The 24,982-nt window shown below is 49.4% G+C and overlaps 1 protein-coding gene, 1 long non-coding RNA gene and 1 pseudogene across 3 annotated transcripts in view; 2 read left to right on the top strand and 1 right to left on the bottom strand.

Moving 5' to 3' along the window:
• The window catches only part of CCDC12 (coiled-coil domain containing 12), a 62,005-nt gene that overhangs the window by 30,143 nt on the left and 6,880 nt on the right, over window positions 1–24,982 (bottom strand). The window lies entirely within an intron of this gene.
• On the top strand, window positions 3,905–8,173 carry LOC102148264 (tRNA (guanine(6)-N2)-methyltransferase THUMP3 pseudogene; annotated as a pseudogene).
• Window positions 12,911–23,321, top strand: LOC138918046 (uncharacterized). Its single transcript, XR_011426928.1, has 2 exons — window positions 12,911–13,042; window positions 23,209–23,321. It is a non-coding gene; the product is annotated as an uncharacterized lncRNA (long non-coding RNA).

The raw sequence follows: 24,982 nt of genomic DNA, 5'->3' as shown, positions 1-24,982 counted from the left end.
GAGAACTGGCAAAGGACAGGTGTTGTCAGGGAAAGAGGTAACCCTTAAACTAAATTCTGAATGTCCCATAGGGGGTTACCAAGTGACTAAATGCAGAACATTTCTGGGAATGATAACTGCTTGGCAAAGACACGAGAGCAGAGCAAGGACACTATCAATACCTGCAGGGCAGACCCCCGTGGCTGGCCCAGCTGGGACTGATGGAGGTCAGGAGTAGAGGGACTGACAGGGCCTTCCTCCAGAGCTATGGGCAGGCTGAGCCCAGGATGAGGGCAGACACTCTGGCAGCCTGGAAGGTGAGTTGTGGGAAGAGGCAGGAGACCCAAAGCCAGGTGAGATGCTTCACTCCCAGCCTGGACCTGTCCCAGCCTGCAGCTGTTTGTGCATATGTGTCGGGGAGGGTGGTTAAGATTAAATGAGGAACTGGCATCAGGGGCAGCTGTGCTGAAGCAGGAGCACTTGCACTGAGAGGACAAGGAGCAAGCCCCTCCCTCATCCTAAAAGCAGCTGCTGCCTGGGGCTCTCTCTTCCAAGAGACTGAAGGAGGCAGGCGAGGGCGGACAGAGAGACATTCCACTTCAGATCTAGGTTCCTCCCACCATCAAACCATTACTGAAGCAGCTGGAGACCCAAGAGGAACTCACAGGTGCAGAAACACTTTCCAACACCCAGCAAACATGGCTCGTTAGCTGAGTATGCCTGGTGTATTGTCTATGGAAACAGCCCTTCTGTTCAACAACCCCAAACCCTAGCCCCCTAAGAAGAGGTGAAACTGGCCCCACTGTGAGCCTTTCCAGTTTTGATTTGGGCCCAAGGTGGGGAAAAGTCAGAAAGATGGGCACGTATACCCAGGGGGCAGGGGGAGCAGGAAGGGACTGACAAGGCTGAGGGCAAACCTGGCAGGTTTCACAATTTCACCCTGCTGCCCATCCTCAGAGCCAGGGCAGCACCACGCTGGGGCACAGGGACTTCCTGTCAGGTACAGCTTTGGTGGGAGCTGTGCTCCAAGGGCACTCAGGGGATAGGGCAGTCACCCAGAGTCTGACTCACCCTGAAGTTGAGGTGATAAGCCCTCGGCTGAAGGCCACCATGTCTGGGCGCAGAAACTGCACAGCTCTCTACTGCCCAGAGACTGGGGAAGAGGGAGGAGAGGGGAGGGGAGCGTCTGACTCTCCTGAGCAGGCAGTGATTCCGGTGGGCTGCAGGGCCCCTGGCACGCAGTTTGCTGCTAAGCCCACCTGGCCCATGTGTCCACACTGTCTGCCGAGCAGGCAGTGAGTTCCTTGAGGACAGAAGCTAACCCATCTGTACCCACGGGCCTGGCATGGTCTTCAGCAGGTACAGCACAGTGGTAAAGCTCGCAGGCTCTGGACTGGAACACAACTGGCAACCCTGGCTTCATTTCACCCTGAGGTGTGACCCTGGGCACGTTATCTGACCTGTCTGGCCTGGGTTTCCCCATCTATGAAAACAAGGACTGTCATGCTGGCATCACGGCACTATTATAAGGATGAAATGACCAGGTAGGAAGGAGAAAAGCCTGCAGCTTGGGTGGACAAGGCAGTAGACCTTGAAGGGCAGGGAGACTTGGGCCAGGGCAGGAGGGGAAGGGCTGCAGGCCCAGACTGTGTGCCTCTGTGCAGGTCATGGAAGTGTTCACCTCCACCGTTCTCACCTGCTGTTCTCTACGCTCCCAAGCGCAGACAAGCAGTGTTAAAACCTCCGCTTCACAAAGACGTCAGAAGATGTGTCAGAGAATCTGTGCAGAGGAGACAGATCTTCGGACTCCCCATTCGGTGCTTCAGTAAGAAGCAAGCGCAGAGGGTTTGGCAGGGGAGGGTGGAGACTAACATCCAAGAGGCTGGGGTGAGCTGAGAGTCCTGCTGTCCTGAGGGTGCCGGCATTCCCCAAAGGCTTGTGAACCAAAAACAAAGTGCTGGGAGAACAGTAAGGAAGCTGGAGATAAGGACTAAAGATAAGAGCTGAACTAGGTCAGTGGCAGTGGGACAGAACAAGGGGGTGCCTGAAAGCTGCGGGGGGGATAGGGAGGAGTCAAGAAGAATGAGGTTCTGACCATGACTCAGGAAGAATGAAGGCGCCATTGACAAAAGAGCTGGTGGCACTTAGGGCACAAAAAGAAAGGGTGTGGTGGCTTTCAGGCAGACTAGCGTTGAGGCCTGATGTCTGAAGTCTGACGAAGGCCACTGCAGATCAAGGCTCTCAGTCCACTGCCTGTCAAGGTGGCCTCAGCAGCGGAAGCCCACTCCTCAGCAGAGGCACGGTTGGCCCCACCATCAACACCCCATTCTCAAGGCCCAGGAAACAGCACAACAGGACCATCACTCGGCCTTGCCCCAGATGACTGCTGACGTCCTGTATGAGGCAGAGCAGTGTGGGGACCTGGCCCCAAACCTAGTCTGGCCCTACGCTTGCCACAAGCGCAAACTGGGAAAACAGCTGTACTCAAAGGAGATGGCAGATAAGCCCTCCAGCAGATTTTTCTTTATTAGTCAACAAATATTGACTGGCTCCCTTATGCTAGGTACTCCACACTGGGTGCTGAGGAGAAAAAAGAACAGGTCGGCAACTAGCGTTCACAGGCCAGGATGAGGACTCTTGCCTGGATCCATGGACTGGATTCCAGAGATCAATGACCAGACACACACACAGGCCAGGTGTGAAAAGGTGCAGATGTCTGGAGTAAGAATCCATAGCTCTTCAGGTGTCAAGGGGGCAGTGACCCAGAGGAGGAAAGCGAAGGTGTCCGCAGCATGGGGGTTGGGGAAGAGTTCTTTGGGTGGCACATGAGGTGTGTGAGGAAGCTCTCCAAAGGAAGCACCACCTGTCCTGCAACTTAAAGACTGAGTGGGAGCAGGGGCACGGGGGAAGGGAAACAGAGGGCACAACCAGCACTGTGAGAGTGCAGAGGCTTGAAAGAGCCCCTCCCACTACCCCCCCTGCCAGCAGGAAAACCCAGGGAAGGTCATGCCGAGGTCAGAGCAAAGACCAGTCCCCACCTTTCCTTCACACACAGCCAGCCTGGACCAGTTCCTCTGGGCAGCCAGGCAAGGCTGCAAACTCCCGCCTGGCCCCTCCCTGTAGGAGAGGACGGTGGAAGCCTGGGGCAGCAGCACTGGACAGGCAGGCGGCAGGTAAATCCCAGCAGCTCCGCTGCTCACCTGTGGTGGGACTGCAGGCAAACTGCAGGACCTCTCTGAGGCTGTTTCCTCCCCTGTCAAAGTGGGGCTGGAGCTACCTCAGCAGGGGTGTTTGAGGATGAAACAACAGAACCTGGGTCCACCATCTGGTGCAGGACCCCACACACCTACCATAGGAAACAGCCTACTAGCATCCTGAGGTGTTCCCAGTCCTGCTGTCCTTGGCAACGGGCCTGACTCAAACCCTGGCTCTTGCTGCATCTTCCTGGGGAACCAGATGTTCCCTCTGTTCTCACCTCCCATCCCTTGCCCTGAGCCCCCCACACCAAAAACCCCAAGAAAGTAGAAAGCCAGTTGCGTTTCGGGAACCACAAAAGAATTAACAGGTGCGCAGGGCCCCAGGCCCAGATCCAGGCTGGGAAATGGAGGGCCCATTAGTATTAGACCAACCAACAGGGAAACTCATCTACATCTGACAGGGATTTTTTAGTTTTGCTGAGGAAGATTCTCTGTGAGCTAACATTTATTGCCAATCCTCTTCTTTTTGTATGTGAGCCACCAAGACAGTACGGCCATTGACAGACGAGTAGTGTAGGTCTGCGCCCAGGGAACCGAACCCGGGCTGCCGAAGCCAAGCACACTGAACTTAACCACTAGACCACCGGGGCTGGCCCTACATCTGACAGTTTTTAAATGTAGTAACTGAGAATAAAATGCATTATCTTTTCCTGATAGTGGTATTTTTTTGTTTTTTTAAAGATTTTATTTTTCCTTTTTCTCCCAAAGCCCCCCAGTACATAGTTGTGTATTTCTAGTTGTGGGTCCTTCTAGTTGTGGCATGTGGGACGCTGCTTCAGCGTGGCTTGACGAGTGGTGCCGTGTCTGTGCCCAGGATTTAAACTGACGAAACCCTGGGCCGCCAAAGCAGAGTGTGTGAACTTAACCACTCAGCCACGGGGCCGGCCCCCTGACAGTGCTTTCTTATATTTTTGCCAAGTTTCGTGGATGACAAATTTAATTTTTAAAAATGAGGCTCAAGGGCGTGACCTGGGCGCGTTGGGCTGGCGGGTGCCGCAGCCGGAAGGGTCTGCGCTGGCGACCGGGACTGTATCAGGAAGCTTGGAAGCACTGCCAACATGTCTGACGTTCAAGAAGCCACCAACCAGCTCCTTGATGTGAACCTTCATGAGAACCAGGAGTCTATACAAGTGATGGAAAGTGGCCCCAGAAGTGAGTCCGAGCAATTCCAAGTCACTATTGGAGCCACTGTACCTACCGGCTTTGAGCAAACAGCTGCAGATGAAGTGAGAGAGAAATTGGGGTCATCATGCCAAATCAGCAGAGACCGGGACAAGATATATTTTGACATTTCAGTGGAAAGTCTGGCTCAGGTTCATTGTCTGAGATCAGTTGATAACTTATTTGTGGTTGTTCAGGAGTTTAAAGATTACCAGTTCAAAGAAACAACGGAAGAAGTTTTAAAGGATTTTGAAGAATTGGCTGGGAAGCTCCCATGGTCAGACCCTTTAAAAGTATGGAAAATTAACACCCGTTTCAAGAAAAAAAAAACAAAGCGCAAAAAAATAAATCAGAATTCAGGTAAAGAGAAGACTGATGATGGACGAGGAGACAAGACTGATGAGAGAGATGTTAAAAAAGCGTTCACTAGCAATCCCTTAGATTCACATATCTTAGACTATTATGAAAATCCAGCCATCAAAGAAGAGGTATCAACATTAGTAGGTGACGATTTGGCATCTTGCAAAGATGAGACTGATGAAAGCTCAAAAGAAGAAACTAATCCTGAAGTGCTGAAGTTTAGAGTCACGTGCAACAGGGCAGGAGAGAAGCATTGCTTTTCCTCAAATGAAGCCGAGAGAGATTTTGGGGGTGCCGTTCAAGAGTACTTTAAGTGGAAGGCTGACATGACCAACTTTGATGTGGAGGTTCTTTTGAATATCCATGATCATGAAATTGTTGTGGGCATTGCATTGACAGAAGAGAGTCTCCACCGAAGAAATATCACACATTTTGGACCCACCACTCTTAGATCTACTGTTGCCTATGGCATGCTCCAGCTCTGTGCTCGTCAACCTACTGATATAATAGTTGATCCGATGTGTGGAACGGGGGCAATACCAATAGAGGGGGCTACTGAATGGTCTAACTGTTATCATATTGCTGGTGATAATAATCAGTTGGCTGTGAATAGAGCTGCAAATAACATCTCATCTTTATTGTCCAAGAACCAAATTAAAGAAGGCAGACCCTCCTGGGGCTTGCCCATAGATGCTGTCCGGTGGGATATCTGCAATCTGCCATTGAGAACTGGCTCTGTGGACATTATTGTAACAGACATGCCATTTGGAAAAAGGATGGGCTCCAAGAAGAGAAACTGGAACCTTTATCCTGCTTGCCTACGAGAGATGAGCCGTGTTTGTAGACCAGGGACAGGCCGAGCTGTCCTACTCACTCAGGACAAGAAATGCTTTACCAAGGCATTATCCGGAATGGGACATGTATGGCGGAAGGTGCATACTGTCTGGGTGAACATAGCGGGTCTTCATGCCGCAGTTTATCTTCTGAAACGTACGCCTCAAGCTTTTGTTCATCCTTCAGAGCAAGATGGAGAAAGAACTCCTTGGTAATGTAAAGAATGAAGATGATTAATAGCATTTGTGCTTCCCCACACTGGAAATGTCAGCAGGAAGAACTTGCTTTGAGAGAAAAATAGTATTAACAGAAGTGCAGTTTGCACTGTTTAAAAAAAAAAAAAAAAAATGAGGCTCAAATTAAGAATGACCTGTCTGATTCCCTCAGGGATGAGTGACACTAGGTGTCAGGCTGGAAGAGGCACCCCATCTGTGAGGGTTCCCCACAGAAGCCTAAACTCTGCACCCACCACAAAACTCCATGGGAGCTCAAAGATGCTTGGTGGGTTTCAGCACTTTCTCTGGTGCAGGTCGAAGGTGACGCCCATTTTTCGCAGAAGGGTGTTCTTCCGAGGCAGGCCCTCTGATAACCATCCCAGACAGTGGATTTTACCTGGACTTGCCTACATGAGATTTTGTCTGTCATCTGCCTTCCCTCCTAGTCTGGAAGATCCGAGTGGCCTGTCCATCACTGTTTCCCAGCAGCTGGACCAACGGCAAATGCATGAATGAACAACCCAGGGGAGGCAGGAGAGCTTACAGAGGAGGTTCTCCTCCCCGATGTGCTGGAGCCTTCCATCAGTGCCCGTGCATCAGGTATGGCTAGGCTTGCCTCACAGGTGCAGGCACTGAGGCTCAGCGACACGTAACTGAGGTCTGTGCGTGTCAGACTCCACACTCTTTCCATCAGTTTGGGGACATGAACAACTGGTAGCCCAGTTCCTTGCTGCCACACACACAGTTCTTTCTACCACACATACCTGCTTGTTCACCCCTTAGTTGTCTGTTCTGTCCTCCCCTTCCACAATTACCTGTGCCTCTGCTGCTTTCCTGTAAAATGAAGGCAAAAAGCCCAACTGTGCCCACTTCTTCGGAGGGTGGTAAGGATCAAATTTAACTAGGTTCCATAAAATTAGAAGACTTCCCAGTAGAAGGTGAGCTCTGGGGAGGGCTGGACCCATCTCTGTCCTCCTGTATTTCCTACAATAATAGCAGTCATAACAGTATGTCAGGCAATTGATTATTCAATTAATTGAATATAATCAATATTATTTAATCATCATAAAAATCTAGTAAGGTCAGCACTGCTTTCTCCTTTTACGGGTGAGAAAAATGGAGGCCCAGTGCCATTAAGTAACCCCCAGAGTTGCAGAGCTTGGGGTTGCAAGGACCCAAAGAGCAGGGTGGGCTTCAAGCCTAGGCTGCTTCCCTGCAGAACCCAGCCCTCAGCTCTAGCCATCCTCCCACCCCAACCTGGAGCACACAGGTAGTCTCACTGGTGTTTAACAGCACCTTAGCATCACATCACAGAGCTGACATCTCTTCCTGGTATCACTTCAGAGAAACGACCAAACCATCAGGAGTCCCAGATATGGCCATTTCTGGGCCAGGAACTCCCATCCCGGAAAAGCATCACAAAGAGACAAAAGAGCGAAGTGTATAGAGGTGTTTCTAGCTGTGTTTCTCACAATCGAGAGAACTGGAACTACGAGGTGAATCCAACCTGCCAGACACAGTGAGGCCAGCTGCTCATGAGACTGGCCAGAGTAGTCACTAAAATAGCACCCTGACAGGCAGCACCGTGAAACACCACACACACAGGACGGCGAGGGACACGGAGCCCACACACATAACCATGAGCAAGACGATGGCAACACTACATATACAATGGCCAAAGACTTCACAGGCTCACATAACATGACTGTGGGTAGTATTTTTTCCATTTCCTTTAATTCTCTTGTCAAAATGATTGAAAAACAAAATGACTTAAAAACAAAAGTAGCTAGAGGAACCCAGCTGCCTGTGGCTCACTGTCTTGACTATATTCACACCCTAAACAGGCTCACTTGACGTTCACCTGGCTCAACCGGAAAGCAGGAGACAATGGCTGGCCCTCCGGCCCAACACAACCCAGTCAATGTTCAATGACCTTTCTCAAGCTTAACAAAACAAAGAACAAAACCCAGCATTGCTGGGAGGAGACGAGGACAGACTGGGGCCTGCACACGCCAGTGTCCCTCTACAGCCCAGGACTGGGCACAGCAGCCAAACCAGCAGCCATACTGCAGGTCGAGGGCCCTCCAATCAGGCCGAACATCTCCCCCATTCAGGGCAAAAGTTTCAGTTACGAAATTAACTGATGGTGAACGATGAGGTTACGTCCCCACTCTCTCACCCAGCCTCACCATTTCCCTTTTTTTGAAGGGGGAAAACGCTTCCTCTGCCACAAAGCAGAACTCAACCACCAGGACTTCCTCACCAGGGTAAGCTCACAGCTGGAGCAAGAACAGGCGAACTGCAAAGGTAAATGATAATGTCCATGAAGCCTGGAAGCCCCCTGCCCTGGTATGAGACAGCCTCGTGTGGCACTGGAGGGCTGGCCCAGAACCCCCTTCCCATCGCCTCGCAGTGGACAGCCAGGGTCAGCAGGCAGGGAACTGAGACCCAGCTGGTCAGTTTTGGGGAACGGAATAGCCATGCAGAATCTCTGGTCCTGAGGACACACAGCGGGTGTCTGACTCTCTCCAGATCCACCAGGCTGAAGAGCAAACAGGCTTCCCCTTTGCATATGAACTGCAGCTCGTTCACCTTAGAGGGGAGAGGGAGAAGGGAGCCTATCTACTGTGTGTTCACCATCCTTGGATCTGATGCAAATAGCAAGCAAGGGCCTGAAAAACCCAGTGAGTGGCCCTGACAATGATACCCTTCCACCTCCCACACACACCCTAGGCACTTGTGCCTGTTCACACCAATGCTGGGTCCCCCCAGAACAGTTCCTTCATAGCCGCCAACAGGACCACATCAGGGCTCCTGTAATCCACATCACGCCACTGGCTTATTCAAAATTTGCCACCAACTAAAATGCGCAGCTCTTTTCCATGTAGACAGGTGTTAAATCACCCCTAGTCCATGTCTGAACAACCGATTTTGGAAACTTAATTGTCTTAACAGACACACAGTGAAGATCATCTTGGTGGTTTGGCTGCAGCCTGCAGACTTTTAAATAAGCCCCTGGACTCCTCCCAGCTTTTCCCTGAGGAATATCTCAGCCCAGCCAAGTCCCGAATCCATGTGCCTATCCAGTTGCTTCATGTCTTCATTTGAATATTTACAGAGTGTCTCTGAGTCTTGTCAACTGGCAGACAAAAAGGTGACTAAGACATGATTGCTGCCCTCAGGGAGCTCAGGCACAGGTGAAAGGGGAAGCAGACAGGTGAATGGATAGTCACCATACAGCGTGTCCAAAGTGAGCACCGTGACTTCCTAGGGGCTGGGAGAATGCTGAGTGACTAACAGCTGAGAAGAGGAAACCCAAGCTCACCTGCGGGGAGAGCACCTGTCTGGGAAGGAAGCGGAAACACTCCCACAGAGCGGGCAGGGCAGGGGCACAGGGGTGCTGCAACAACAGGAAGGAGGGGTGTACTGAGCCAAGCCCTGTGTGGGCGGAGAGGGCGGAGACATCCAAGGCACACTGGTGCGGGGGAAGGAGGAGCAGCAGGGGAACGCCTGCCCGATGGGCTACAGACTTTCTCCCACAAGCACTGAGAAGCCAGAAGAAGTTGGAGGACAGGCAGAGGAGCGGCAAACAGCATGATTAGAGTGTCATTTATAAAAAGTATTCAGAAAGGGCCAGAAAGGAAAGGCAAGGGTCACTGGTTAAGGCTACCAAACAAACAAGCTGGATAAAGGTCAAGAGAGACACCTTCTTTCCCCAAGTATGGCAGATGGCAGCTGCCTGAGTCTGTCTGGAAGGACAGCCCCTTCCAGCTGCACGGTGCCATGTAGTGCTTGCAACACTGCCCACATTCCACTCCCGTGCTCACAGGGCCTCTGGCCCCCACAAATACCCTGGGTTAGGTATTATCATCCCAACCAAACAATGAGGGTCAGAACAACTAAGGGACTTCATGGCTCACAGCTAATAAAAGATGGGTCAGCATTTAAACTGAGGTTTTCTGATTACATTATGCTTCCAAAACTCTTTCAAATAAACAGCCCCAAGGCTTGGGTGTGCTTTCTGCACAACAGCCAGAGAAGTGTGACCACGTCCATTCTTACCAAATGAGAGAAGTTACGAAAACCACAAACTGTTAGGGCTGCAAAGGCCTCAGATACTGTCCAGTTCAGGATGAATTATATATCCAGTGGCCTGGGGAACACATTATAAATAGAATATACCAAATCAGAATCTTCCAGGGTAAGACCTGGGAATCTAAATGTTCCAAGAGCCTGCCCACTCCTGGGTCATGATTCTACCACATGGCTCAACTGAGGGGCCTGAATCAGACCACATCCCTCCTCTTAGACAGGCTGACCCAGGGGGAGAAGTGACTTGTATGAGGCCACACCAAGCTGCCTGAGGGCCTACTGTGGTCACCAGGGTGGGCTGTGGACACAGAGCAGGCAGGATGAGAAGAAACACAGAGAAATCACTCACACAACGTAAACGTCCTGGGAGCCACAAGAGATCCAGGTAAAGTGTGCAGTGTGGGAAGGGACAGAGCTAGGGCTGGACCTCAGGTCTCTTGACGCCAAGTTGACTGGTCTGTCTACTTTATCATGGTGCCTACTGCCATAGAGGAAGGTGACTGGAACCTGAATTCTGAAGTCATTCTATGGGCCACCCAGTACCTGGGCACCTCCCTTACTTGGGGAGGCTCCACCTTGAGCCTTGGGGAAGGAAGAGCTAGCTGTATACTGTAGAAGCTGGAGTATCCCACACTCACTTTCCCAGCTGGGGGCCTAGCAACACAGACTTCGTGGCAGCTACAAGACTGATCGCAGGGCTGCAGTGGCAGCAGAGCTAGCTGAGGTGTCTAGTACTTGAAGGCAGTAGTGGTTTCCTCACCAAGCCATTTTTCCTGTGACACAGTGGGCTTCTTTCTGGCTGCATACCTCCAAAGGTGGCTCTCCTTTTTTAAACACACACACAAACCAGCCAGAATAGATTTCTGTCGCTTGCAACTAAGAACCCTGGCCACACATCACCATTTATAGCAATAATCTAACAGGAAATATGTGCAATACTTTAAGGGCTCAAAGTTGTCTTAGGTTCCCCAGCTCATCCGATCCACAGGGAAACCCTTGGTGCAAGCAGTGCAAAGGTTCTGACGCCTACTTTGCAAATGGAGAAGCAGGGTTCAGGATGTAAAGTGTTCTGTGGACTTGGTCCCAGCATCCCCCTAAGTCCATCACAAAGGCCAATTACTGATGCAAGCAAGCCAAGGCACTCACCTCACCTGGGGTCCATCTTCCCATTCCTCTGTCCCAACATGGAGCTGAGTAGGAAATGTACAGGGCCCCAACATTGGCACCCAAGTTTGAAAAGCAAATTCTTTATAAGTCAATTCCCAGACAAGCCAGAGGTTTACAGAGCAACAAAGTGTGCTGAAGCTCCTAGGAGACTAGAAGCTATTTTAGCCTCTGATCACCTGCTTCTCAGAGCGTCACAGACCGAGGAGAAGTAAAGGTAAGACACTTGTCTCCTCTCTGGTGTGATCTACAAGTGATAAAATCCTAATTAAAACCAAATTTAAACTACAAGTCAGAACTGGCACATTTATTTGTGGGGAAAAATATTGCTTAAACAAGGCCTTTTGATCGTCACCTACACATATTTCCTTCAGAAGCAGAGCGTATTTTTTTAACCAGGTGCTGGGCTGAAAGGCTGAGAGGGCAGAACCACACAAGGAAGCAACCCCCTGCGCTGACAAGGCTTGCTGCAGCCCTTGGGCGAGTTCTTCAGTTTCTCAGAGCTGCATGTCCCTCAACTGCAGAGGGGTGTTAAACGAGGGAGCAGATGTGATGTGATAAGCTCTGTGCGCTGTGGCTGGCACTGAGTAAGTTCCTGATCAATAGGTAACAACCATGGTGATGATGACAGCAGAGCCCAATGCTCTCGTCAGCACCTTCAGCATGCGGCCTGTGAAATTCCTCCCTCCAGGTGATGCCCATTCTCCCCACTCCACTGCCAAAAAGAGTCACATAACAGATCCCCGAAGCATGCCTCTTCCCTTCCCTCGGTTCTCCCAGAGCAGCCACCACTGCCATCCAGAGGAATACCCAGCCCTTGCCCTTGAGCTCTTTAGACAGGAGAGCCTACACGCATGCAGAGAACATGAGTGTAAGTCAGAAAAGCCAGCCACAGTACGCGGGGCAACTGAGGGAGCTTTCACAGATGGTCTTCCCAAATGCACACCACCTCCATACCTGCCTGTTCTGCTCCTGCCCCTCCTCTTCTTCCATGCCTCCAAACACCTATCACCCCTCCAGGCCCTCTCTAGTCAATCTCTCCTCAAGGTTTTCTCAGCGCCTCTGTCAGGTGATGTCTACCTTGCAAGTTTTGCAGCCTGGGGCACAGAGCCCAGATGGGGACACAACCCATAAGCCAACCAGTGAGATAAAGCAGGGTAAGTGGGCTCAGAAGCTCCCTCCTCTATGCAGCCTACTGTGTGAAGTGTCACCTCCTACTCCCTTGCGGCAAGCCCTCCCTCCAGGACACTCACAGCTCTTGGACACCCCTCCACAGTGTACAGCAGTACACTCTATTATAACTGGTGGCACACGTGTCAAAATCCCCACAGGGCCCCAACCTGCCCTTGCTTGAGGCAAGGACCAGCCTCACTGACCTCAGTCCCCAAGCCCTTCACAGGGCCTGGCACACAGCAGGCACTCCACAATAAGAGTAACGACAGTCGGGTACACAAGAAAGGAAGGGTAACTTATTTCTCACCCCAAAGAGGCTAGCACTCACTCCCACTGCCTAAGTAGACCGACCCTGCCTGATTATGGACTCCTGGACCCAGGGCAGGAAAGTTCTGCTCTCACCCGATGACTTCCTCTCCCAGGCATCAAACTACAATGCAAAACATCTAGTAGTACCCTGCCCTGGTCACAATGGGGGCAGGGGGAGCGCTGTCCTTGAAAGGACAAACGTTTTCTGCTCCAGCCACTCACATTTTCTCTAGACAGAGCAGCTCTTTACAGCCTTGAATCAAAACAGTCTTGGAGTGTGGATTTTGCTCCCCACAGGGCGTCGTTACCACAGCAACTGTTTTTCCTCTTGGAATTCTTTCAAGGGCACAAGCTGTTGCTTCCCTCCAAAACAAACCAGGGAGATGCCAGGGCACCAGGGAATAAGGGACGGGCCCTGAAGGAAGCAGGGCCAGACATGAGCAGCCACATCAAGCTTTGCCGTGGCATCTCCCAGATCTCTGCAACAGCTTAGAAATGGTGAGTCTGAGTCCCTCCAGGTTGCTGTGTGTGTGTGTGTGGCGGGGGGTGTTGAGGGTATGGGGCGGTTGTGAGTATGGGGGTGGTGCTTGTGAGGAGGTTGGGTGTATGTGAGTGTGCATTTTTGGGAGGTGTGGGATGTGTGTAGGTGTGGATTGTGGGTACTGGAGGCTAGGGTGAATAGGGAGTGCGTGTGGTCTGGGGGTGCTGTTTGGGGTATGTGGGGGAAATGTGTAAGAAGGCAGCTGGGGAAGCGTGAGGAGGTATGAGGTGCATGGTATGCACTGTACGTAGGGGAATGGGTGGGGGGTTCTGTGTGTGTTGGAGGTATGTGCAGGGGGTGGGCTGTGGGGAAGTATGTGGGTTTGGGTTGCAGGGGAGGTGCTTCTCAGTATCCCAAGATGAAGCATAGGACACATCCTCCCCTGAAACAAGAACACAAAATGCACTTCAATCCTGTATTACAATTCTTAGTACTACAGATCAACCATATCCAGGTCTAAATGTCTGCAGGGGTCAATTTAAAACATACAGCCCAAATCTGAAACAAACAACCTAGAAGCAAGTCTGTGAGGCAACTCATATTTCTAGTCAAAACACCCTGGTCAATTGGTCCAGAGCATGGAAAGAGCCTGGATGGCAGGTCCAGGCAGCTTTGGGGGGCCTGGCTTGGTGGGTCCCTGTCCTCCCTGCAAGTCACCGGTAAGCCCTCCTCTGGTATAAGGGGCTCAGAGTCATGGGATAGGCAGTGCAGGGCCACTGCCACAGGGAACCCAGGAAACGTCTCAATGCTTTGTTAAAATAAGTTTAAGAGATGTTCCTGCCTACAAGGAGCTGGCATGAACTGGGACTTAGTAACATTCAAAAAAATTAGCTACTACTACTACTATTATAACTATAATTATCACCAAGATGTTGTGGGAGGTCAGCATCATTATCAAGGACACTGCATACCAACCATTCACAAGAAAATCATCTTCTTTCTAAAAACCAAATGCCAAATAATAAATAGTGCTGAGTCATTGCTATCCTTACTGGGGCGGGGGTGGGGGGTGAGGTGGGTAGATCTTAATCCCTACCTCATACCATACAAAAACAAATAAATTCCAGATGGATTGGAGATCTAAAGGTAAAAGGTAAAACAATAAAACCTCTAGAATATAACATAAGAGCATACCATCCTGGGGTCGGCCTGGTGGTGCAGTGGTTAAGTTCGCACGTTCTGCTTCTCAGCAGCTCGGGGTTCGCTGGTTCGGATCCCGGGTGCGGACATGGCAAAAGCCTTGCTGTGGTAGGCATCCCATGTATAAAGTAGAGGAAGATGGGCACGATGTTAGCTCAGGGCCAGGCTTCCTCAGCAAAAAAGAGGAGGACTGGCAGTAGTTAGCTCAGGGCTAATCTTCCTCAAAAAAAAAAAAAAGAGCATACCATCCTGACCTAGGAGTATGCAACTATTTCCGTAAACAGGCCACATAAGGTATTAGGGAATAAATGATAAAACTGGACTACATTAAAATTAAGAACTTCTGTTCATCAAAGAGTGCAGTAAAAGCATGAAAAGTCAAGGCCCGGAGGGGGAGAAAAAGACAGTCATAAAACATATACAGAACAAAGGATTCATCCAGGATCCGAATAAAGAACTCCTAGAAATCAACAGGAAAAAGTGTCAGGCAACCTAATAAAAAAGGGGAGGGGCAAAAGACCAGAATAGGTACTTCACATAAACATATAAAAAGATACTCAGCTTCCTTAGTTAGGAAGAAAATGCAGATTTAAACCACAAAAGTATACCACTACACCTCCACCAACATGGCTAACATGAAAAAGACTAACCATCCCAAATGATGGAGGAGAACTCTCATACGCTGCTGGTGTGAGTGTAAAATGGTACAGTCATTTTGGAAAACTGGCAGTATAACCCTATGTGTACCCCATGACCTAGCAATTCTACCTCTAGGCATATGCCCAGCAGATATATGTACATATGTTCACCAAGACATGCACAGGATTGGGAATAGCAACACAATCCATAATAGCTCCAGCCTGAAAATCGAGAGTGGAACGGATAAAATGCGGTATATTCAAACAATGGAATACGGTACAGCAACAAGAATGAATTAATGCCACAGCTAACCACTCACAAACATAATGAGAAATATAATAAGCCAGATACAAGAGGATGTACTGTATGATTCCATTTATATAAGGTTCAAAAGAACCTTGTAAGAAAAGCCAACCTATGGTGTTAGCAGTCCAGAGTGGCTACCCCTGGGGTGCACCTGAGCAGGGAGGAGAATGGTGATTCTGGGATGCTACCATGCTTCTTGATCTGAGTGACTGATCAAATGGATGTGTTCACTTAATACAAAATTACTGAGCTGATTTGTGTACATACTTCAATTAAAAGGTTTTTTAAGATTTTTGGGTTTTTTTTTTGAGGAAGATTAGCCCTAAGCTAACATCTGCTGCCAATCCTCCTCTTTTTGCTGAGGAAGACTGGCTCTGAGCTAACATCCGTGACCCTCTTCCTCTGCTTTATATGTGGGATGCCTATCACAGCATGGCTTGCCAAGCAGTGCCACGTCTGCACCTGGGATCCGAACCAGCGAATCCTGGGCCGCCAAAGCGGAACGTGCACATTTAACCGCTGCGCCACCAGGCCAGCCCCTAAAAAGATTTTTTAATACTTCTAAGGAGTTTCTAAAAACAAAAAACTTAAGCCCATTTAGAAACCAAAAATAAATCATTAAAATCTAAAGAGAGGACTAATTCTGTCTAGAGGACTTAAAGAAATAAGTCCTCCAAAGAGAGTAATATCTCGGGGCCCCCAAGCACACCCAGAAGGCAGCTACTTGGCCTCCAAGAGGGAAGCACACCCACCCACTCATGGCCTCCTGGCTCTAGGAGACAGGTGAAAACAACTGAAGGATTCACCATCAAGGTCACACAGATTCTTCTGTTGCAAAAGCTAACAGAAAGATAAAAAAACCAACCTGAATTTCAAGATTCCTTTGCTTTCCAATTCCCTGTCCCCCATCAGTTAGGCCTTGAGAACACCCAGTTATATCTTGTGATGCTATAGAAGTCACCCAAAGGGGAAAGTGAGGCCCAAACAACTGTGTCAGTGGTGGAGCAAGAAAGAGGGACCTTGTCTGTGGCTCCCTGTCCAGAACTCCTTCCACTACATGAGGCTACCTCAGCCACTACAGGTGAGCTAAACAGTGAAGGATCCAGAACGGCCAAGCATCTTCCTCAAGAAGCCCCACTCTCCAAGGGAAACTTCGAAAGAGGGTCACCCCTTGCCCATGCCAGTAGCTTCTTCCCAGGATGTCAGACCAAGCCAAGACAAAGTCTCATTCTCTTCCCCGCAGCCCCCTGCAGAGCCCTTCCCTGCACAGCTCCAAGGGGGAGCCAGCACCAATTCCAGCCCACAGGGAGAGCACCACGGAACTCGGCCATGAGGTGGTGGGCTCCCCAGGACCCATCTCCAGCGGGGAGATCAGGGTCAGAGGATCAGGGGGTAGGCCCTGTGTGACTTTGCACAGTCCCTTGCCTTCTTTGGGTCCCAGCTGTCACATCTGTAAAATCCAGGGCACCTCACTAGGGGTAAGACAAGAGTATAGCAGAAAGAATAAATGCGCACATCACACTTCCTATTTCTCAACTCTCTCTGCACACACCGTCTCACTTCATCTTTACCCTGGGAGGCAGGGGTTACTGCAGCCCATCTTCCAGCTGAAGAGGCATAAGCTCAGGGACATGAAGAGACTTATCTAACTATCTGTCCCAGAGTTAGCAGAGTGGCATAACAAGGCGGCAAAAGCAACCTGTCCAGGGAACCCCCAGCGCAGAGAACCATGACTACGGCAGCATTCAGCTCATGTGGGAGCCACCCTCAGGACCTGCCACCGAGCAAAGCCACAAGAGCACTACCTCAACCTGGTGCTACCTCTCCTCAGGGGAGCAGTGGGTCTCACAGCTAGGGTCCGGTGAGGCGTTAAAGCAGTGGAAAAGAGGCCCAATTCACAGTGAGGCTGTCGCCACCAAGCTGTATCCCAATCTGGCTGGCCTGAACCCCACTGGCACCTCACCTCCCACACACTTTCGTGAAAGAGCTGGACTAAGCTTGCCTACCACCGTGTCCTGCCCAAACCCATTCCAGTCCTCACCAGGCTTCTCTCAGCCCCACTGCCTCGCCTCTCCCCGGCCCCCCCCCCCTCCCAGTTTCCTCTGCCGATTCCTCCTAAATTCCTAAATGCCCGCAGGCTGAGCCTCAAAGCACAGAGTGTCCGTGTCCTTCCCCGTCCATCCCTCTGTGTCCCCCCCATCCCCCCTACCCCCTGTCCTCTGTCTGCTGTGGAAGCTCTGTACCTGGAGTGGCCTCATCTTAGATGTCTATCAGTCATCTCGGGCTTACTGTGGCCCAACCCAGACTCCTGATTTTCCCTTCAAAACCACTCTCCCCTGCTCTTCTCATTTCAGGAACAGGCACAATCACTCATTCCCACAGCCCATCTGTCAGGATGTCCTGTAACCCTCTTTGAGTGCCACTGCCTCACACCTGGGCTGATGCACCAGCCTCCTACCTCCACACAGGCAGGGCAGGGCACCCATGCTCAGGCCTCCTCCAATGGCTCCCATCTCCCTTAGAGTGAGGTCCAGCCTCTGTGGCCCTAGCCTCCCAGGCCTTCTCTACTCTCAATCCCACCTCACCCTCCAACCCTTTACTCTACTCCTGCCCCGCAAACAAGCCAAGCTAGTTCTCTGCTTAGCTTGGAATGCTCTTCCCTAGATCTTGGCATCCCACTTCCCCCACCTCCATCCCCCTCACACCTTTCCCCTCAAAGCTCCCACTGCCAGAGGTCTTCCCATCCCAGAGCAGCGGCACAGTCCCTCCCCCAGCAGCCCCCCCCACCCCCCGCAACAAGTTCCCAACTTTATCTTCCCTGTTTACATGTATAGTGTCTACCTACCCTTCCCATGGAAGTCCCTTGAGGCAGGGAGGCAGTCTCCTTCACAGCTGCATCTCCAGGGCCTGGCACACAGCTGGTGCTCAATAAATACACGTGTGGTGGCTGGCTGCACAGTTCCTGCAGTGAGGATGGGCCGCCAATGCTCCAGGGAAAGGAGGTGTTCTACTTCCAATGCGAGAATGTTGAGGGAGTAATCAGAGATTTCCAGGAAGATGAATCATCTGGGGGCTTTAAAAATGCTTGCATTTCTAGGCTCTACATCAAGATCCTGACAGGAGGTCTAGGTCTAGGGCGGGACCAGAGAAGAGACTGCAAATTGTCTCCCCAGGTGATTCTCAAGCACAGGTAGGTAGGTAGGTCTGAGATCCTCTGCCCGATCCGATGTCTTTATTTCACACATGAATGAGTCAAGGCCCTCAGAGGGATGACTCAATCCAAAATTTCAACACTGGCTCCTCAACAGGTGTCTGTGCTGGAAGCCCCAAACCTCCACCCACAGGTTCCCCTCTCACTGGCTCCGAGATCTCCAGGTCTGAGCAGGGCTGAGAAAGAGAAGGTCAGTCCTCAGGAAGAATGGAGATTACACACTCCATCTTGGCTGTGGCTCTGCAAACTCACTTTCTCAATAATCTAACACGTTGCACTAAAAACGAATTCTACCTTCAAAGAATTAGGGCTAGGCTGAGTAAAGCTGGGGACCAGGAGGATGCCCTCTTTGCTTCCAATGAAAAGAGGGCCAGCTCCACCCATGATCACCCAGCAGAGAGGGCTGGAGGACCACCTGGACTTCCCCACTTCCGAGAGGGCAGGTGAGAAAGAACAGACATCCCCGTTTATAAAAGGCCTGCGTGCAAGACCTCAAGATCGACATTTCACAGACATCTTTTCTGTTCTCCCAGCCACTGATGAGGTCAGAAGCTGTCTTGATTTTACAGACCAGGATACACAGGGAGGCTCAGAGCTGTAAAGATCTGCTCCAGGTCCTACAGATACGATGAATGGAGCTGAGATGTAAACCAGATGTGCTTGTCTCCAAAGCCTATGCTCTCCACTCTGCCTCACGGCTCCCAACAGGCATCCTAATGGCAATTTGTGTGTGTGATGGGAAGGAGATCCCTTTCTGGGGGCTGCTTGCTCCCCAGTACCTGGGGATGGGGAGTAGAGAAGGATATAGGCCAGGGCTTAAGGGTCCATGTAGGGATGGCAACATCCCAAAGCATCCCTGTAAGTGGTCCCTTCAGCCCCAGGTTTCCTAGTCTATTAAATACGGATAAACCAACACCTACCCCAAAGGACTGCTTCAGAGATTGAACAAGTAGTGTGATTCCCATCACAAATTGCCATGTAAATGTTATGACTGCCAACCTGCAAAAGGTTGTCAACACAGGACCTCCTCAGCTCACTTTGTGACCAGGCTGTTAGGCACAGGGATGTGGCCACACGAGGTCGAGGTCACAGACAACTTCCTGAGGCTTGAGGAGGCCATGGACAAATCTGACTTCTCACCCAGCACACTGAGCTCTTCTTCACTGCCCTCCCTTTGCCCCCTAACACTTGCTAGCCCCTCCCTCCAGTTCCTTCTTCCACTCTCACCCCATATTGGCCAAGGACTATCCCTGGTGCACCGAAGTCAGAAAGTATCAAGTGCTCCCCTTTCCCTTGGCACTGCTCCCACCCTCCACACTGCAAATTTCTTGAGTGCGTAGATCACAACTATACCACTCTGAATTGTCAGCATTTAACTCCACTGGGTGCACACACAGAAGGCCAGGAATAAGCATCTGCTGGAGACACTGGCCATGAAGACTAACAGCTTCAAAGCCCCCTGCCCCACCTCTAGGCTCCCCAAGGCTCATCTGATGGTCATCTGGGTTTCTACCTACTCTCTCCCTTGTAGCTCTCAATAAAAGGGAGTTTAGGTAGAGACGTGATCCTTGTAAGTTGGAATAGAGGGAGCAAGTCCTCCAGAGATGCACTGTCCAATAAGGCAAACATTAAGTCACGGGGGCTGTTTAAATATAAATTAATTAACATGAAATAAAATTAAAATGTCATGTTAACCACATTTCAAGGGCTCAAGAGCCACATGTGGCTCGTGGCTATGGTACTGAACAGCACAGAGTATATATAGAACACTGCCATTGTCGCAAGAGCAGTGCTTCTCTAGTCTCTAGGGCTAGGTGAAAAACAGGAACTGCTGCTGAACCTGCAAGCTGACAGCCAGACCTTGGCCCTGAGGGGTTGGCCAGCGGGGCAGCCAATCTCCCTCTGCCTCAGGGCAGAAAGAGACAGCCTAGTCCAGACCAAATGCTCTGGAAAGCAAACAGCCAAGGGCAAGTGTTTAGGCCAAGTTAATTACCTTTAGGAGCCACATGTGGCCACCGAGGAAGAGGTCAGAGGAGGACAAAGTGACCTCACACTGCCCTGCTGGACAGCACAAAGGGAGATGCCACAGAGCTTCATCTACACAGCCTTGAACTGTTCACCTACTCACCCAGCTTCAAACTTCTGGATGAGCATCAAGAAACGAGGTTCAAATACAATACAGAAAAGTGTGCCTGGGCTGGCTGCCCTCCCAGCTGGAAGCCCTGGCTCCTGCAGAACTTGGCCACTGAAGCAACCAGCAGCACTTTCAAACCTCACCTCTGCCCCAGTTACCGCCAACTGCTTGCTGACAAACCCTATGGAGCATCCCCCACTGTCCCCTGTGTCCCTGAATGTTCCCACCTCTGAACTGCTCCCTTGGAAAACTCCTTTCCAGCTCCCTCAATACTCCCCTTCCCAGTCCCATCCTCCACAGCTCAGCTCAAGTTCCACTCTGCCTTCCCATGAAGCGTCTCCAGACTCCACTTGGCTTTCCCAGGAAATGAACCCCAGCAGTAGAGACTACTATTGTATGTAGTCCTTCCACCTGTCAACCTAGGCTGGCTGACCTCCAGGATGCTGCTCTGGGCAGTGCTGCACTCTGTATAGAATCCCCTGCCCACAGGGGGTCTTGCATGGGCTGGAATCCGGGAAAGTCACTTATGCTCCATGACCTTGGGCACCCCAGCACCTCTTGCTTTGCCCCCTCACAAATAGTCACGTCAGGTGGGTTAACAACAAAGTGCTTTATAAGAACACCAAGCTGCACGACTACGACAGAGCTTTACTGCTGAATAATCTATGGAAACCTTGTGACTCTAATTTTGCCTTCATCTGTCGCAATCTCAGGACTAATGCCTCCATAATATCACCAAGTTATGAGCTGATGTTCTGGTGGGGGATAGTGGGGAGAAGATAACACCATGAGGGAAATCAACCCCATGCCGAAATCCTGCTGTCTCCAGCAGAACCATGCACACAGTAAGGATCAAGGAAGGACCTGCCACTGACTGCTAGGGGACCAGCAAGGAGCCATCCCCATGGGGCAAAGCAGGCACTCTCCATCAGCAGGGGTCGGCTGAGAACGGACTCGACGCTGGAGTCCGTCCTACAGGAACTCATCCTCACATCAGAGGACTGAACCAAAAGTGTGGAGCCACTTCCCCACTGAGGGAAGAGACTCCTTGCTTCCTATTGCAGGCAGGCCATACTTCCTCCCCAGCCTCACCACTCACAGATCCCACAAGAAATGACTGTGGGCTGGAAAATTAACTCAAACTTTAGACCCCTGACTGTCTTCCTCCCAGGCATTTACCCTAATAGAAATGTCACTCAAGAACTGTGGAGATTAAATATGACATTAAAAGCACAAGCAACAAAAGGAAAAACAGATAATAGAGAATTTTCACTTCATCAAAATTTAAAAACTTTTGTGCATCAAAGGACACCACCAAGACAGTGAAAGGACAACCCAGAGAATGAGAGAAAATATTTGCAAACGTCGTATCTGATAACAGTTTAATATCCAGAATATATAAAAACCTCAACAACAGAAAGACAGATAACCTGATGAAAAAATGGGCAAAGGACATGAATAGATATTTCTCCAAAGAACTCATACACGTGGAAAATTAGCATATGAAAAGATGCTCAAGTGCACTAATCATTAGGGAAATGCACACCAAAATCACAGTGAGATACCACTTCACACCTACTAGGTTAGCTATAATTTTTTTTCAAAAAAGGAAAATAACAAGTGTTGGTAAGGATGCAGAGGAATTGGAACCCTCAGGCACTGCTGGTAGGAATATAAAATGGTACAGCTGCTGTGGCATACTTTGGCAGTTCCTTAAAAAGTTAAACACAGAATTACTATATGACCCATTAATTCCACTCCTTAGGTATATACCCAAAAGAACTGAAAACAGGGACTCAAGCAGATATTTATACACTAATAAGTACACCAATGCTACACCAATAGCAGTATTAGTCACAATAGCCAAAAGGTGTCCATCAACAAATGAATGGATAAACAAAATGTGGTATATACATTCAACGGAATATTATTCAGCCTTAAAAAAGGAATGAAATTATTCCATGCTAGAATATGGAAGAACCTTGAAAATTTATGCTTATGCTAAGTGAAATAAACCAAATACAAAAGGACAAATATCCTAAGATCCCACTTATATGAGATATTTAGAATAGGCAAATTCTTTGAGACAGAAAGTAGATTACAAGTTACAAGGGGCTGGGGTAAGAGAAGAATGGGGAGTAATTGCTCAGTGGATATGACTTTCTGTTTGGGGTGATGAAAAATTTCTGTAAATAGTAGTGATGGCTGCACAACATTGTGAATACACTTAGTGCCACTGAAAAATGGTTAAATGGCAAGTTACCATAATAAAAATAAACACACACACTTACACACACATAAAACGAACTATGGCAAATAAGGCTACACTCATCCTTGTCAGCGGGAAGGAAGGCCAGAATGAGGATCCAGAGAGGATTAAGGCATGTACCTATGGGCAGCTTGGACTTGGGGCTATACTCTTTTCCACTGTTGTTTTTCTGACCAGGTAATTCACAAAACCTAAAAGCTATCAGAATGTATATAGCAAAGTTTCTCAACCCACCCCTACTCTGCATCTGGGCAAACAGGACAAGTCAGTGCGTAAAGAGTCACCACCTGTTCTCACGGTCCCTCCTAACCCTAACCCTCACCTGCGATACCTCCTAGTTAGGGGGCCTTGGGCAAACCACGTCACATTTATTGGCCTCAGTGCTTCCACCTATAAATTAACTCTCCTCCTTCCTTCTTTTCAGGGTTGTCATCAAGAACAGACAAGTCAGGCAGTTGGTATCATTAGCCATGTGAAATCTGAAAATACTGTTGTCTTTAATAAAGAAAATTAAACTGTCTCTCCAGCTAAATGAAAGCTGCTTGTGGTAGACACTTCTGTCTGCTTTGTTCACTCACTGCTGTACCTTCAGTGCCTGAATGGCGCACAGTAGGTACTCAGTAACACATCTGCGGAAGGAATGAATTACCAGATCCAAAAGCCCATTTTGAACCAACCCAAACAACACTTCATCACCTGCCACTGTTCTTCCATTCACACCATAGCTTGGAAACTGAAGAGTCAACAGAAAATTCCAACTTCCCCTTTCTACGCTGGAAAAGGACAAGACAGAGTGGAAAAATCAGGAGCTCCTGGATAGTAAAGGCACGCCAGCAAAAGAAAAAGCTTCCAGTGGAGTCAAGAATGTGACTTCACAATAACTCTTGTTTCTTAAAAAGGATGCAAGGAAACTCCAAAGGCCAGTGAGCTCTCAATTCCAAGATAGAAGCCACGTGATTTCCCAATGCACATTTTTCATAAATGAGTTCACAGCCAAGGGCTTTCTGAAGCCAGAACTGTCAAGATTAAACTCAATTAAAATAGCAATCAGTATGGCAACAAATTGGGTAATGTCGATGAAATGGACAAATTCCTAGAAACACACAATGTACCTAAACTGACTCATAAAGAAATAAAAAACCTGAACAGACCTATAACTAATAAGGAGACTGCATAAGTAATCAAATACCTCCTGACAAAGAAAAGCCCAAGGCCAGATGGCCTCACTGAGGAATTCTACCAAACATTTACAGAAGAATTAACATCAGTCCTTCTCAAACTCTTCCAAAAAAATTGAAGAGGAGGGAATACTTCCTAACACATTTTATGAGATCAGCATTACCCTGATTCCAAAGCTGTAAAAATTTATAAAGGAAACCTTGACTAAATTTTAGTCCAGAAAGCCTGTATGGGAAGCTCTCACACTCTATCACACATGGTCAATTACTCCCAACAGGAAGAGGCACAGGCTTGCATCTCCAACCGGAAGGTGTTTACTTCTTTACTACCCAGCGGGAGAAAGGAAGATTTCTGTCCTTGCCCAGCAATAGCCCAGCCAATGAGAGACTGTAGCAAGCCAGCCAACGAGAAGCCTCTGCACTTTGGTTTCCCAGTTTCCTCCTATGGAGATTTTGCTTACTGTAGCCCCTCCCAACTCCCCCTTTTCCACTATAAAAGCAAGCCCCTTCCTTTGTTTCACTGGCTTTAACTATGGTCCACCACAGCCTGCATTTCCTCTGGCTATTCCCAAATAAACTCATTTTGCAGGTAAAACAATTGGCCAATTTACTTTTTAAGTTGACAAAGCCAAAGACACTACAAGAAAAGAAAACTACAGACCCATATCCCTCATGAATACTGATACAAAAATCCTCAACAAAATACTAGCCAACTGAATTCAGTCACATATTAAAAGGATCATTCCTTTATTCCATTATTCCACCATGACCAAGTGGAATTTGTTCCTGGGATACAAAGATGGTTTAACATACAAAAATCAATCAATGAGGGGGCTGGCCCCATGGCCGAGTCGTTAAGTTCATGTGCTCCACTTCAGCAGCCCAAGGTTTCACCGGTTCAGATCCTGGGCACAGACACGGCACAGCTCATCAGGCCATGCTGAGGTGGTGTCCCACATGCCACAACTAGAAGGACCCACAACTAAAATATACAACTATGTAATGGGGGGGTGGGGAGAA

The sequence above is a fragment of the Equus caballus genome, chromosome 16 (genome assembly GCF_041296265.1).
Source record: "Equus caballus isolate H_3958 breed thoroughbred chromosome 16, TB-T2T, whole genome shotgun sequence".
NCBI lineage: Eukaryota > Metazoa > Chordata > Mammalia > Perissodactyla > Equidae > Equus > Equus caballus.
Note: the sequence above shows the minus strand (reverse complement) of the source record. Positions and strands in the feature narration are given on the sequence as shown.